The sequence below is a fragment of the Stylophora pistillata genome, chromosome 10 (genome assembly GCF_964205215.1).
Source record: "Stylophora pistillata chromosome 10, jaStyPist1.2, whole genome shotgun sequence".
NCBI lineage: Eukaryota > Metazoa > Cnidaria > Anthozoa > Scleractinia > Pocilloporidae > Stylophora > Stylophora pistillata.
The window spans coordinates 6,210,242-6,224,930 of record NC_142528.1 but is presented as its reverse complement, the minus strand read 5'-3'; the positions used below and the strand labels follow the sequence as shown (position 1 = coordinate 6,224,930).

General features: G+C 39.5%; 1 non-coding gene across 1 annotated transcript; it reads right to left on the bottom strand.

Annotated features, from left to right (window-relative positions):
* Positions 1 to 4,424: 4,424 nt before the first annotated feature.
* On the bottom strand, positions 4,425 to 9,822 carry LOC111320025 (uncharacterized). The gene is made up of 8 exons (XR_015992201.1): positions 9,708 to 9,822; positions 9,393 to 9,610; positions 8,352 to 8,442; positions 7,657 to 7,809; positions 6,968 to 7,058; positions 6,357 to 6,589; positions 5,658 to 5,807; positions 4,425 to 5,517 (listed from the first exon to the last, which is right to left on the bottom strand). It is a non-coding gene; the product is annotated as an uncharacterized LOC111320025 (transcript).
* Between the last annotated feature and the right edge of the window lie 4,867 nt (positions 9,823 to 14,689).

The window sequence follows — 14,689 nt, the reverse complement described above, 5'->3', positions numbered from 1 at the left end:
ATTGTACTTTTAGTATCACAGTAAATTCGTTAATACAACATATGAAAGAGATCGTTATTAAACTGGGACACTGAATGCTAAATTCTTTACATACACTTTGGCTTGTAGGTTCTTTACACTTTGCAGCATTGCCCACCTCTGATGTTAAACTAGAATCAGAAAAGCTACCACAAGGTTAGGTGGAGTGTCAGTTAATTATCATCAATTTTTGAAATGATTGTAAACTGAAAATGTTGTTACATGTTTTCAGATCATATTTCAAGTGTTATTTTTCGGATGGAACTTTTGCCCGTTATAGTTTCTTCTTCTTCTGTCGTTCATAAAGAAATTGTTGATTTGCCTGTGCAGTAGCATGGGGATACTGTTAAGTTTTAAGTAGACGCAGGGATATTGTTAACAGTTCTTAGTAGTACTTTAGTGAAGAAAGCAACACCTCAGAGTTATGTGCATTCTAATAACCATGATACTTGTTCATGAAAGTTGTCCTCTTTTTCTATCTTCACAAATGGAGTCTTAAATTGACTTTGTTATTGGAAGGTCAAACAGTATTGATTTCGATATGTGCAGCTGTTTTTATTGATGTTCAGCGATGATATATTGGATAAACGACGCTAATGTTCGTTGGCATGACAGCGATTCATTTAGTTAGGCTCGATTACCAGTCACTCTTTGTGATATGAGCCCTCTAGATGTACCGGCGTTTTTGTCGTTTCCGCTGATGTACACTGTAACATATTAGCACGTGATAACATTGGCACGTTACATTGCAAATACGCATATTTAAAAAGCATAACACGTTGTTTGCAAATTCAGTAAAAAGCATACACACATGGGTGTGTTAGGCGGACAACCTGAATAAAGAGTCCCCGGCAACGTACTACATACACATCAACATGTGTACTGTGGCACTGGAAAATGATGAGTGGAAAAAAAAACTGCACGGTGATTTAGGAAGAGTGGTCCAGGAACATTGTTAAAAAAATACCACGTAGATTTTTCAAAGTGCATTTTTTTAACCGTTACGGTAGAAAGCTAAGGTTCTTTTGAATTTTTTTCTTTAATGATTGCTTTATCCAAACTGAAATGAAAGCTAAAAATGCGTAAGCAAAAGCGTTAACATCTCGCATGTTTAAATCACCCGACAGAATTAAGAAGAAGACCAAGAAACAAGGCAGCTTTTAAAACATTTCTTAGTTCACGTATCAGAGAAGGTGAGTGGCAGATGGTTTTTAGGTTGTTGGATGGGCTTCCTCGTTCTGAACTGTCATTACACAATTTGGATGATGCTCAAGACGACCAGGAGGACGATGTTCTTTCACTGTGTTACAGTAAAGAGTCAGGCATACTGACCTCGTGGCCAACGGACGATGACTACAATTTGGTAAGCCCGTGTAAGGCAGTCAGAGACGACTTCTGGAAAATACGCAGATTAATCATCGCCTGGAGTCCGATAAGTGATGCAGGTGTGAAGATCTTATCCACGTCGCTGAGATGCAATCATCTAAACAGCTTGACCCTCTATTTCAGTAACTTAACGCAACAAGGAATTGCGTATTTGTCTAGCGCAATAGCCAATAGAAATAGCAAATTAACCAGCTTGAACGTCACTGGCAACAACCTAAGGGATGAAGGAATCAAGCAGATTTGTAAAGCGCTAACCAATAGTAAGTGCGAATTAACCAAGTTAATTCTACGTTTCAATTCCCTAGGAGACGAAGAGATGAAACTTTTGTTTAAGCAATAACCTCAGGTAACTGCAAATTAACGTTCTTAGACGTCAGTGACAATATCGTAGGAAACGAAGGGCTAAAGCAGTTGTGTACAGCATTAACCAATAGTGCATCCAAGTTGACTAGCCTTAACGTCAGACATTGTCTCGTTGACGATAAAGGAATAAATTACTTGTTTAATGCTCTGACTGATGGCAACTGCAAATTAGGTAATCTAGACCTTAGAGGCAATTCAAGTATAACTGTTGAAGGAAGGAAGGAAGTACTTGTCTGATGCGTTGATCGGTATTGACTGGAAAATAGAAGGCCTTAAGCTTTTCCGTTCAACTACAAAGTGAGGTCTCTGCTTAGAACAGAGCCCAGTCGCCTGTCGGTTGTCGTTTGTCTTGTAGGATGTTTTACTCGCAGGAGAGATGTTCTTAGTTTTCATTGTAGTTATTTAGGTACGTGATCGTCTAAGTGTTTATGTCACCGTTATGACTGTTTATCGAAGGGAATGGTTTGACTGACTTTGTGGGAATCAAAACGTCGTGAACAGCAGTTGTTACAGTCTCCTACGTAACCATTCTGTGGAATGGCTTCGCAACAGACTGCGATCGTTAGGGAATTAAAACCATCAGACAAACGATTAAATGTTCATTTCTTCATATTTAATCTATTTTTCGCTAGAAGAAAATAGAGCGCATTTCGATTGAGTCGTAATAACAAAACTGAACAAAGGTAAATATAACGGAGATCAACGTAAAAAGCATGCAAAGTATTGTATCTGAACACAGTTAACTATGATCTGAAGCGCAGGGAATCGTCTGTCTGAGGCGCAGTAAAACCTCTGTCAAACGCGCAGGAAAACGCCTTTATGAAGCTCGGGAAAACGTCTGTCTGAAGCGCGGGTAAACGAGAGTAACAAAGACGCGATTGGCTTCAGTTTTGAATTTGATTGGCTGAGAAATTGATGCGAGTTTCCTAGACGAAAAAAAAAAAAACAACAAAACAAAAATAGATAGTGGTTCCCAATAATATAGTTTCTCTTGTTCAACTGACTAGCATACATTAGTTGAGGAATTTCCAGTGTTGGAATGCACTGATACTTGATAAAATCAGATGTTATGTTATAGAACTCTTATCTCCCAATCGAAAATATATTTCACGAGTTAATCTATTTCGCTGTGATTAGAATACCAGTAAATTAGTTTTGTCAAGGTAGAGCTTTTTAAAGTTTGTGTGGGAGCCACACAAACTAAAACTTAAATATTTTATCACAAAAACTGCCTAAAGAGGACAATTCAATAGCAATTAATTATCAGAAAAGAAACAAATTAAATGATTTGTTTTTATGATTCTGGACCCAGCTTCTGATGTATTTGCCAAGATAGAGTTTTGTAAAGCAGTGCAAAGGATCGTCACAAACGGATAAGCTCCGTTGAAATAGGTTTTTCCGCTTAAAAGATGGGTGTAAATGAGTTCGCTTTAAACCAAGGCTACTTTGCCAGCAACCTTGACAAGTTCCATAGCAACTTGGGCGAGTTCGCCGACCATCAAGGTCAGCTGGCCGACAACCAAGGCCATGATGACGACTACCAGACTAGGTTACCGACATCCCATGCCATGCCAGTTCGCCAACAACCTAGAAGAATTCACTGAAAACGTCAGCCGGATACCAGTCGTTTCGTACCCAGTTTAGTCGTTTCGAACCCTAACTAATGAAGTATGTATTCCTTGTTTATTATGTTTGAATTAAGGTTGGTTGATTATTATCATTAACTACAAAGGGAAAAAATCACACTTATCTTAGGCGAGGTACTAATTTGAAAGTCAGGATCACAGACAGTAGAGTGTACTATTCAAGATATCACATACAACCAATCGTGTGGCTGCACCCTCGCCAAACACGGTCTCTGTACACCTTGCCCTGAAGTAGTCATATTTTACTCGACCCCTGCGCGGCTGACAGCCAGCAGTTTTAGAGCGCTTCTTATCTTCCGTCCTGATCCTCTCTCGTTTTCACTGCTTGGTCGCCTGGCGATGCTTCCAGCTGAGCGCTCACAAACCGCATTTCCGCGGACGATTTAGTGGGCTCATGAAGGCAATTAAAGTAGACGAAGATGAAGTTGATCAAGTGAAGCCTACCGCACTCTCGAGCTCGATTAGGTACTCGATTAGATTGCAACTTAAATTGGAACATTTATGCTGATTAAGTCTCGAACACAAAACTGAATCTTGTAAAGTCTTCATACTCTAATAAATTAAAAGTTAGCGCTGACGATTACGCCTAAATCATTCCTTTTTCAATCAATGCGAATCATTTCTAAAAAGGTTAATAATATGCCGGACATTCGATCCATAACCAGTAACAATAACAACTTTATTGGTTCCGTAAACTGAGGGTTTTTCAGAAACCATTGCAATGGGATGTATATGATAAAAAAATGCAATAGAAGTACTATAAAGATTATCGCGATAAAGGATAATGTTAAAGATGCTTAACATCTATTGACGAATTAAAACTGTGTGCGTAATCATCCACATGTCAAATATTTACAAATGAACTGATTCAAAATCACTTAAGATTTAGGTTTACTTTACGCTAAAAAAGTATCAAAATGTACTTGAATTCAGTTATCTTTTTAAAATGTACATCACGTACAGCTACGTTAACCATGCTGTAATGATTTTTAACAATTGTTACATATTTTAGCAAACTTGTCTCAGTATTCCTATTCCAAGTTTTCGTAGTGAAATTTGCATTTCTTAGTGAACTAATTTTATAAAATTACCTCGAACTACTTTGTTTAAAAAGCAACAGTTGTAATTTTGAATCAAGTGACTTTAGTATTTTATGGTATTTTATCTGCTAATTTTATGATATTTGTTTTATACATATTGTAAACCGCACGCGATCGTAACGTCATGTAGCATGCGCTATATAAATCATTATCATTATTTAAAGCAAACCCGAACTACCAAACCAACTACAACTCAAAACAGAGTAATAAATGGACAAACAAAACCTTCAAACGAACAACGTGTATACTCGTTCTTGAAATAACATTAATGGTAAACACAATTTTAAGGTCATTCCGAAGTCAGTGACAATAGAAAAGTTATTGTCAATAACATAAAAATAATAATAATACTGAAAGTAATGATAATGATAGTGTTAAAAAATAGCTGAAGCTAGGAAACTTTAATCAACTTTAAATAAAACTTCTTAGTGTAAGCAGACGTGAGATATCTCTGTTGCTAGGTCTCAACGGACAAAAACTTTCCAGAAATCGCCAGAGGATAATCCAAAAAATTCTTTATTTTGAAAGTTAAAAGTCGTCACATTCCCATCTTGAACCTCCAGGAGTCAAAAACCAGTGATGTAGATGTGGGACATAATTAGCATGATCGTTCAATCTTCCCTCCCGTAAAGAAGGTATACTCCACCTTTGGTCTTTCCACTGGTTACAAAGTCCAGCCGTTCTAGAGTTATCATCTTTCATTCGGTTGAACGATCCACAGGCCAAGGGACGTGCATCGGTCTGCTTACTGAAGTACTGGACTACAGCTTCACCAGTGCTGTTAGCAGCCGTGGTAACATGTAACGTGCGTCCTTTTTGTTTACTGCAGTGGAATCTCAGTTGAGTGAAAGACAAGTACGTTCTCAGTTCTTTCATGGCAATTTCTGTGATGAACAACGTTCTGTTGCTGTGGCAGTTGCTGATTTCGCGGTAGGACGACTCAATCCAAAGCTCTCGCGAGGATGGGTCGTCCACCACAACGTTGGATACAAGAAGCCAGCCTCCTGCAAAATACGAAGCCAATTTGAAGTTAGTTCTTTGTGCATCAAACATGATGGCTGTTTCATGAAGTAGAACTTCAGAAACTCATTATCAATCAGATTCCTTTTCTTTTTTTAAACATTCTGTAGCATTTTCGTCTTACCTCCGCCAGTTGTCATGTCACAGTAGACCTTTAAAGGCTTTCCGTTCTTCTCAGGGTGGATTCAGTACTCTCCGTCCTTTTTAAAGAAACCGGAGTCCCGGATGTCTTTGCAGGAGTGGCCAGGCTGATTGTAATATAAAACTTTGATAGCTACAGAAGGAAATGCGGTGTTATCTTAGCTTGTTAATCATCACACAACGATATCAGTGCAAGAGAGCCTAGACCTGCTTAGTTACAAGGCCCGCATGTAACTTGTTGTGTCATAAAGGCATCTCGTTATGGAGCTTGGAGAAATATGTTCCATCGCTTATCATTGAATCAATCAATCAATCAATGAAGTTTATTGTCTTTACGTGAGGCATGGTTACCCAGATGTTCATGTATGAAACGCAAGACAGCAACCCACCCATCCCACCCCAGGGGAGGACATCCATCACACAGTAATCTCGTGCGTGGGAAATTAACGTCTCCTACCCCTAACCATGCAGGAGATGGGACCTCCATTTATTCGTCCCTATCCGAAAAAACTAGAATATCTAACCATTTCTTGATGTTATAGAAAGGCAGCATAATCTTCTCAATTATTTAAGACCTCGAGTGTTGTTCCGGCCGGGGCTCGAACCCTCGACCTCCTGCACAACAGTCCAGTGCGCTATCCATTGAGCTAACCGGGAGGCGGTTAGCTCAGCGAAGATATACCTGTAGATGATGGAATTGTCAGAGATATCTCACTGGGTCCCCTTCCTGCCTTGGCATTTTGTTGTGCAATCCAAAATGGTTTGTTTACACCTGAAAATCCCAGCGAAGCAAAAGATCCTCTGTGCTCTGTCAGATTGAGGAGGTCATCAGTAGCCCCAACTCTTTTTAGAGCGTCAATCGCTGGTGATATGTATATCGAGCCATCATCTTGAATGGCGATCAGAATGATTTTTCTGCAATCGGAGCAAACATTATTTTTCCATAAGAAAGGCAAACAAATGTATTTTATTGCTAAAAAGCGCAGCAAAGAAATATTCTACTTGGTAATGAATTAACAGTTTAAAATAGATTCCCCACAGATTATCTGAATCTCGTTTTATGGGCATATCTCAGATTCAGCTTCGGATAGAAGTTATTGCGGACAAATGTTTATACGTTCGACATTAAAAACAATCCCGAAAACTTTTTCAGAAATAGAAAAATATATCTCTAAAGAGATTGCAAATAAAAAAAAGTGCAGCTGGAGTAATATAACTTGGGATCGATTATTTTTCACTAATCAGACGCCACATTTATGATGGTGAAATTACAGCTTCAAACATGGTACATACTTTCCTTTGATGCCGTTAAGAAAGTCTCTCAGGTGATTACCAGCGGAACTATTCCCATGAGTGTCAAACCCTTTTGCTCTTAGAACAGTACCTGAAAATGAAAAGGGGACCAAATGTTTCCTTTCCACTACAATTAGGATTACAACGACTACGTACATTGTAAAGAAATATTAACGAAATAATAATTATTCGAACCGGAGTTAATACCGCAGCCTTTGAACCGAGTACATCTTAATCCTTAATTAAGACGATGGAGTCGATAGGGAGACAGCGGTGTTACCTTTTGGCGTATGAGCGCAGATCAGGCTAGGTAGGCTTTTTCGGGAAAATTGTCAGAGGTAAGGTTGATTCCCTATTTCATTTCACCTCAGAAAAGTGATGATCCAAGTTGATTATAAAATACAAATTAACTCTGGTCGTTAAAATATGGGACTGCGGAAGTACTCGAGGTTTTTTCTATTTCATACCTGCAGAGGATGCTGGTATATTGTCTGCGACTGGGATCTCAGTGAGAAGAAACAATCGAGAAAAAAAAAAGACAAGAGATAACTGGTGGTATCGTCTTCAGCCTGGAACTGTCAGCTGGCCACTGATATCTTATCAAGTTTCTTTAGAGTTTATCTCAAAATTTTCCTCAATTTTTTCCAACGTTTCGAGCGACGATAAGTACTAAGCCTGGACTTTGTTACCTGTTAAAGCGCTGATAACAACCACATTATGGCCTCGTGTGTGTGGAGAATAATCTTTTCCATTCACTTTGATGTAGGCGATACCACATGTGCTTGGTGTAATTCCTGGATCACCACAACCCTCACTGCGGATGAATACTTTTACCCCTAAAGCTTATTATAAAAATCATAAAAATAGAATGAGAATTTTCCTTTTCACATGTACAACCATAAATATAAAGGCATTCATTACAAAGATCAGGAGTCTTGGTTTCATTGTGAGTTTCAGTGGCAACAAAAGGGGAGTCTAAGTATTGTATGGGATGCTAGTTTTATCTCTGGGTGGATATTAAGGGTATCTCTGAAAAACGTTCTGCGTAAAGGTGAAACAATTTGGTCCCAGAGTTCATTTTGGAGACTTTCTGGAGTCTTAAATTTGTTATATTTGCAGAACTTCAGCCAGCCAGACCGGAACACAACAGTTTCTTACTTCAGATGCGCATCTTTTCGTGAGATTCTACATGTCTTCTCTCGCCACTTTATATTTTGTTTAAGTTTGTTCTCAGCAGGTTCCTCTAACGTCATGACTCATCGATAACACAATCAGTAACATTATCCAACGCCTCGAGCTGTCAAAAGGAGGCAGTACGTAATCATTTTGAAGTTGGTCTAAAAAGCTGGGGATGCATAACCATCAAAATCTTTTGAATACTTACGCGTTTGACAGAGTGTTCCCTGATATCCCGGATAACACTGACTGCTCTTAGCGGGTCGATTTTGCTCACGAGAAACATCCATGCAGGAAGCCTAACATAATTAAAACAAAAGAAAGGAAAATTGATTTGTTTCCCTTTGTTTTCTCAACACTGCATTAAGAGGAAAAAAATCTACCCATCATAACTTTTTTTTCTTCAATAACTCTGCACAAAAGTGGATAACACCCATTTAGCTCTGGCCACTCTTGATAGCATGAAATTTCTATGATGACGAATAGCCGTTCAAAATAGCAGAATCTTTTCAAACTAAAGAACTATTGAGAAAGCTGATACAGATACCGAGAACGCGCCAAAACCGTAATTAACCAGAGGCTTAGAGATGAAGCTTACCCAATAATTTGCATCAGTCTCCATACTTAGTATGAACAGGTGATATAGCCAACTGGTGTTTCAACACATCATCTTCGCAGAAACGTAGCGGATATAGGTATATAACACCTTTAACATTACGTCTTCACTTATTAAATGATAATTTCTTGTCATTCTCAGTTTTTAAGACCGATAAAGAGAAAACAAAGTTTAAAGTTCTGAACTTCTCTGCCTTGTAACCTAAAAAATAGTCAATACTGTGTCAAGCTCGATATGAAAAACGAAATGAAGACACCTATTTTGTCTTTGCTCTCAACAGCCAATTTGGATGATCGTAAAAAAAGGAGGTATGTTTTTTTACACTCAAAACTTTTGAGTGTAAAAAAACATAGCTATTTTTTTCTGGCTGAGCCAGAGTTGCTCTTGGCTTGGTCTCGAGCAACTCTTTCGCTTCTCTCATGCTCTCCAAGGCTTCCTGCGTGCTTCCACAACTTGATATATGCACGCTTAGCATGAATCAATTCTTCAATTAGGAATGCATCCATCTTCAGTATGACTGTATTTAAATCACGCCGGTTAGTCACGTTTAAAACAAAATAAACAAAATAAATTAACCGAATATCTTTCGGATATTGGCAAGTAACCACGATAAATTTAAAACTTAATACCTACCTGAACAGAGCCATAGTATGTAGATCCTTTCTTCCGTTTAAGATCACTCGGCTTCAATTGCCGTGTTTTGTTATTTAATTCACAGATGCGCTGTCCAGTACTGTCACCGGGATAAACATTGACCGACTTACAACTGTTATTTCCCATACATTTTAACCGACACTCAAACTCGTCCACAACAACAGTCGTGTACATAACGTGACCGAATAAAGCATGGTCTGAAGGTGAAATAAAAAAAGAACTGATGTTTTTCACCTGAGTGTATTTCAAGTGAAGCCTGAGAAACAAATTCGGGCAGCTTGAGGTTTAACTTACCAAGTTGAGTTTCGAAAACGCTTCCGCAGAAGTCCCCTTTTGTCAGGACAATCAGGACTCCGAGGAAGATATTAAGAGTCTCAATGGTAAACTGAACCAGCCATAATACAGCCATTCTAGTTTATTTCCGCGTTGTCGCACTGGTCTTCCAAGAGGAACTTCTTCACTTGATAGACATGATCTGCAATTCAATTGCTCTCCCTTAATTCTCCTTAATTTGTTTTCCTGAGCAAGTAGACTATTAAATAAAAAATTAACATCATTTATAAGTCAAAGCTCTTATTTAATTCGGTTTTAATATTACAATTGCTTTTCGAGTGCTGATTTCCTTTTTTTTTTGAAAGTAAGTTTGCTCTTCTTTTTCCCATAAAATATAATTTCCAGCTTTGCAAACTTTTTTCTTTTTTTAAGTAATTTACACACTTTTCGCAATTTTCACAACTTTTCGAAAGCAACATTAATGGTTCGAAAAAGTCGAACTACTTGATTGGCGAACGAGATAGCAGCTGTCAAACACAAAGTGGAGACCCATCGAAGTTTGCTTTTTAATTGAATAAAAGATGAAACTCACGAAAGGCTCACGAAAACATGCACTTTTGCGGTAAACAATTACGAAACAAAGAGCTAAAAACTTGTGGATGGAAAAAGAAGCACGATTGACCGCACTTCTGACAAGTGGGAAGAACCGATAGCGGCCTCCCTGATTCTAACTCGGGTATTAGCAGAAACGTTATAGCGAGCTTTTTAGCTGGTAACTCGCTAAAATTCAATTTAATAAGATATGTATATAATCCATAATTTATGACCGCGATACGAAACAATATGGCCTCTTAGCAACAGCCCCTTTCTTTATTTGCGAAACGTACTCATTGTATCAAGATGTAATGCTTGTTGAAAAAAGCGGTAATATTTCTACTCATCTGGTACCCAGATCGTACCGTGTAACACACCTACACATGACTCCGTGAAACTGTCACTGAAATGTAGGATCTTACAACCACCTGGCCGCAAAAGGTCTGAGTACGAAACATGTCTATGTATGAGCTATGTGGCTAATCAAGCCAGGGCTATTTCGGTTGGTGCCCGACCTCCTCCCTCCCCCGTAGCTTTTGTTCAGGCGCCCCTGACATTTCGCTGCTACCCATTTTACTATACTGGGCCAATGATGGACCACTATTCTGGGCCAATGATGGCACACTATACTCGGTCAATGATGGCCCACTATGTTTAAAAATGGAAAAAGTGTAGTCAGGAGATGTCATGAGTTTTATGCAAATTGGTTGCCTCTGACTGTTGCTATTTCTGAAAACAGACGTTTCGGCTAATGCTTAAGCCTTCATCAGTGATATGAAAAAACGAAGATCGATATCATACGCTATTTAAAGTTAAAACGTGACGCGAAACTTGCACGCGTAACTATGTATTTGATGCTCGCGCGAGGTCTTTCTAGGCTTCTGGAAGTACGATGTGATCGTTCCCAGCATTCGGATCCAAAGTAGAGTGCCATGCTTCAAGGAAAAGTTTCTGGTGGTAATTGGATTCGAAACCAACGACCCTGACGTTTGTAAAGTCCATGTTATGGTCGAAAAGGTGGACATGGCTTGAGACTTTGGAGTTCAAGTCAAAACCTGCAATTGCCTTTTCTGCTCCGCAATTCTGGTCTTTAAAGACCTTTCTGAATGTAATGCTCACCATTATACGTTCCATCTTTCGCTGTGTGACCGCAAGCTTCTCTGCCATAGCGTTGTTCAATACCAATGTCTCTCACCCGTAAGTCATTACTGGTAGAATGTTCTCATCGTGTATCTTCCTCTTGATCTTCCTCTTGATCTTCCTCGTTCTTGCCTTGCGGCTTCTCATGATATTGTCCACTTTTCCAAAGGCTACCCAACCGAGTGCAATCCTTCTCCTAATCTCAGGAAGTAGGTCATCATCTCGTGTCAATGTCTTTCCTTAGTAAAAATAGCTGTCTGCCTCCTCAATGATCTTGCCATCTACAGTTATTGTTGACTTGTTGACGTGGTCATTGAACATCACTTTAGTCTTGCCTAGATGCATGTCGAGGCCAGGACCGTGATTTTGCAAGTGTTATGGATGTTCGAGTGAAGTACAGCTCTAATTTCTTGATAGCACATTTGAATATCAACAGCTATCAGAATAAATTTGAAGAGATGAGAGAAATTATACAAAAGCTAAGAATTCAAGTGATGTTCATTGGTGAAACCAAAATTGACTCTTCCTATCCCGATGCACAATTTGCTATACCAGGGTACCAGCTTTACGGAAGTGACAGGATGAAAGGAGGAGGTGGTCTCTTGGCTTATGCGTCATCTAACGTGATCTGCAAACGGTTAAAAGTTCCTGGCAGCTACAAAAATATTGAATCATTGGTTTTGGACGTTGAGCTCAAAGGGAGACGTGTTATTATGGCTGGCTTGTATCGCGCTCCCAAACCTCTTGTCAGCAAGTATCAACTGCAACTGGAGGAGGAGATTAATCACTTTTGTAACTGGGCTTCACTGCAGGGACATGCATTTGTGTTATTGGGGGATTTAAACCTTGATAGACTCCGCCCTGATAAGCCTGGAGGCAAGTTGTTGATTGATACAGAGGAGACCCTTGGACTTGAGTGTGTAATTACGGAGCCAACTAGGATTCAAACTAGGGCTGGTAAGACTACCAAGACCCTCATTGACGTTATCTTGACTAATGAAGCTCATTTATTTGTCCAGAGTGAGATTTACGAACCGGGTCTTCGTGACCACCCACTAGTGTATGGCTTCATGCAAGGCACAGCAGCTAAAGTCAAGCCTAGAATTATCAAATTCCGTTCAGTTAAGAACTTTGATGAGGAGAAAGTTCAAGAACACCTTAATTCAGCACCTTGGCATGTTGGGGAAGTTTTCGATAGTGTGGAGGATCGGGTTGGTTTTGTAAGTACACTACTGACGGAGATTGTCAATGACCATATGCCATTTAAACAAATGCGTGTCAGAGATCAGGATGTACCATATACGAACTCAGAGTGAAAGGAGGCAATACGGGCAAGACGCAGGGCTGCTAGGCGATACAGGAGGATAAATGCTCCAGAGGACTTGATCAATCTTAAAAATTTTCGAAATGAGGCGACTAGACTTCGTAGGAAAGCAGTAAAGAGCTATTGGAAAATGAAAGCCGAGGATCTTAAGAACAAACCACAAAACTTTCATAAAACTTTTATGCCCTTCTTGTCATCAAAGTCAAACTGCAGGCAAGTCTCAGACATTAAGCTTAATATTAATGGGCAAGCTAGTAGTAATAAGGTTGACATCTCCGAGGCTTTTGGGGAGTATTTCGCAACAATTGCAGATGGTATTGGCCAATTGGATATAAATAAGTGCTCTCTGGGTGATTTTGACAATCACAGCAGTGTGATGGCCATAAGGGCGGCTAACCACGATGATAGTCAGTTCTTCTCTTTCCAAAGCGTTAAACCTTGTGAAATAGAGGACAGGCTTAAAAAGCTGAAGCTAGGCAAGGCTATGGGCTGGGACCTAATTCCCCCGAGGGCACTTATATCTGAGGCTAGTGAATTGGCTGCACCACTTGCCAATCTGTTTAACATCTGCATTGAGCAGGGGCATTGGCCAACTTACTGGAAGAAGGGAGAATGGACCCCAGTTCACAAGAAAGACGATCAACTGCAAAAAGAAAACTATCGTCCTGTGATTGTGCAAATTGTTATTAATAAAATCTTTGAGCAACTCCTTTCTTCCCAAATTACTGGTAACTATAATAATCGCCTGTGTGACCATTTGACTGCATATAGAAAGAGCAACAGTTGCGAGACTGCCTTGTTATACCTGACTGAGAGCTGGAGGCACTCATTGGACAATGGGGAGTGTGTTGGTGTGTTGTCAACAGATATGAGTAAGGCGTTTGATTGTCTGTTGCCACCACTCATGCTGGCTAAACTAAGAGCATACAGTTTTGATGATGTCAGCCTCAAACTCATGGCATCATAGTTTGAAAATCGCCAAGCAAGAGTGAAGCTAGGGAACACAACAAGCGGATGGAGGAAGGTGGTAAGAGGGTGCCCTCAAGGCTCTTCTCTTGGGCTTTGATGTGGAATCTTTATCAGAATGATCTGACTTATGTAATGAAGTCGAATATCTCCATGTATGCGGATGATCACCAGTTTTTCGAAGCAAGTAAAGATGTCCAGTTAATCCAAACAAGATTACAGGAGAGTGCAGTTGCAGCAACAAGTTGGTATAAAAAGAACTGTTTACAGGGAAACTTTACCAAATATGGTATCATGCTCATTAGTAAGCAAAAAGATGCCAATATCAATATTGACATAGACGGTAATAGAGTTTCCCACTATCAGAACATTAAATTATTAGATGTACGCATTGATTCTCAATTGACCTTTAATGTCCATATAAGTGAGATTTGCAAAAAAGCTAGTCAGAGAGTGGGAGTAATGATAAGGTTGCGCAACTTGATACCAACCACTGCTAAGCTGCAGCTGTATAAGGCTGCAGTCTTGCCCTATTTGACTTACTGTAGTACTGTATGGCACTTTTGTAGGGGAAGTGATGCAAGAAAAGTAGAGCATGTCCAGGAGAGGGGTCTTAGGGCAGTTTTCCGTGACTGGAACGCTAACTATAGGCAGTTGTTAGAATGGGCTAAATTGCCCACCCTAGTGAACCGTAGATTGCAAGATATAGCGACCATCATGTATAAAGTAAAATTTAAGCTAGCACCAAGCTATATACAAGATTTATTTTCAGCAAATCACACAGTGAATAACTTAAGAGTTAAAGAATTTACTATTCCAAGATTTAACTCTGTTAATTATGGCCGGCATTCCCTTAAGTATTTAGGACCTGTGCTATGGGCTAAGCTACCTTCCCTTATTTGGACGTTGAATTCACTAGAGGGTTTTAAGAGGGCAGTTAGAGGAATGGATTTGAAAATGTTAATGGACGATGGTGGCT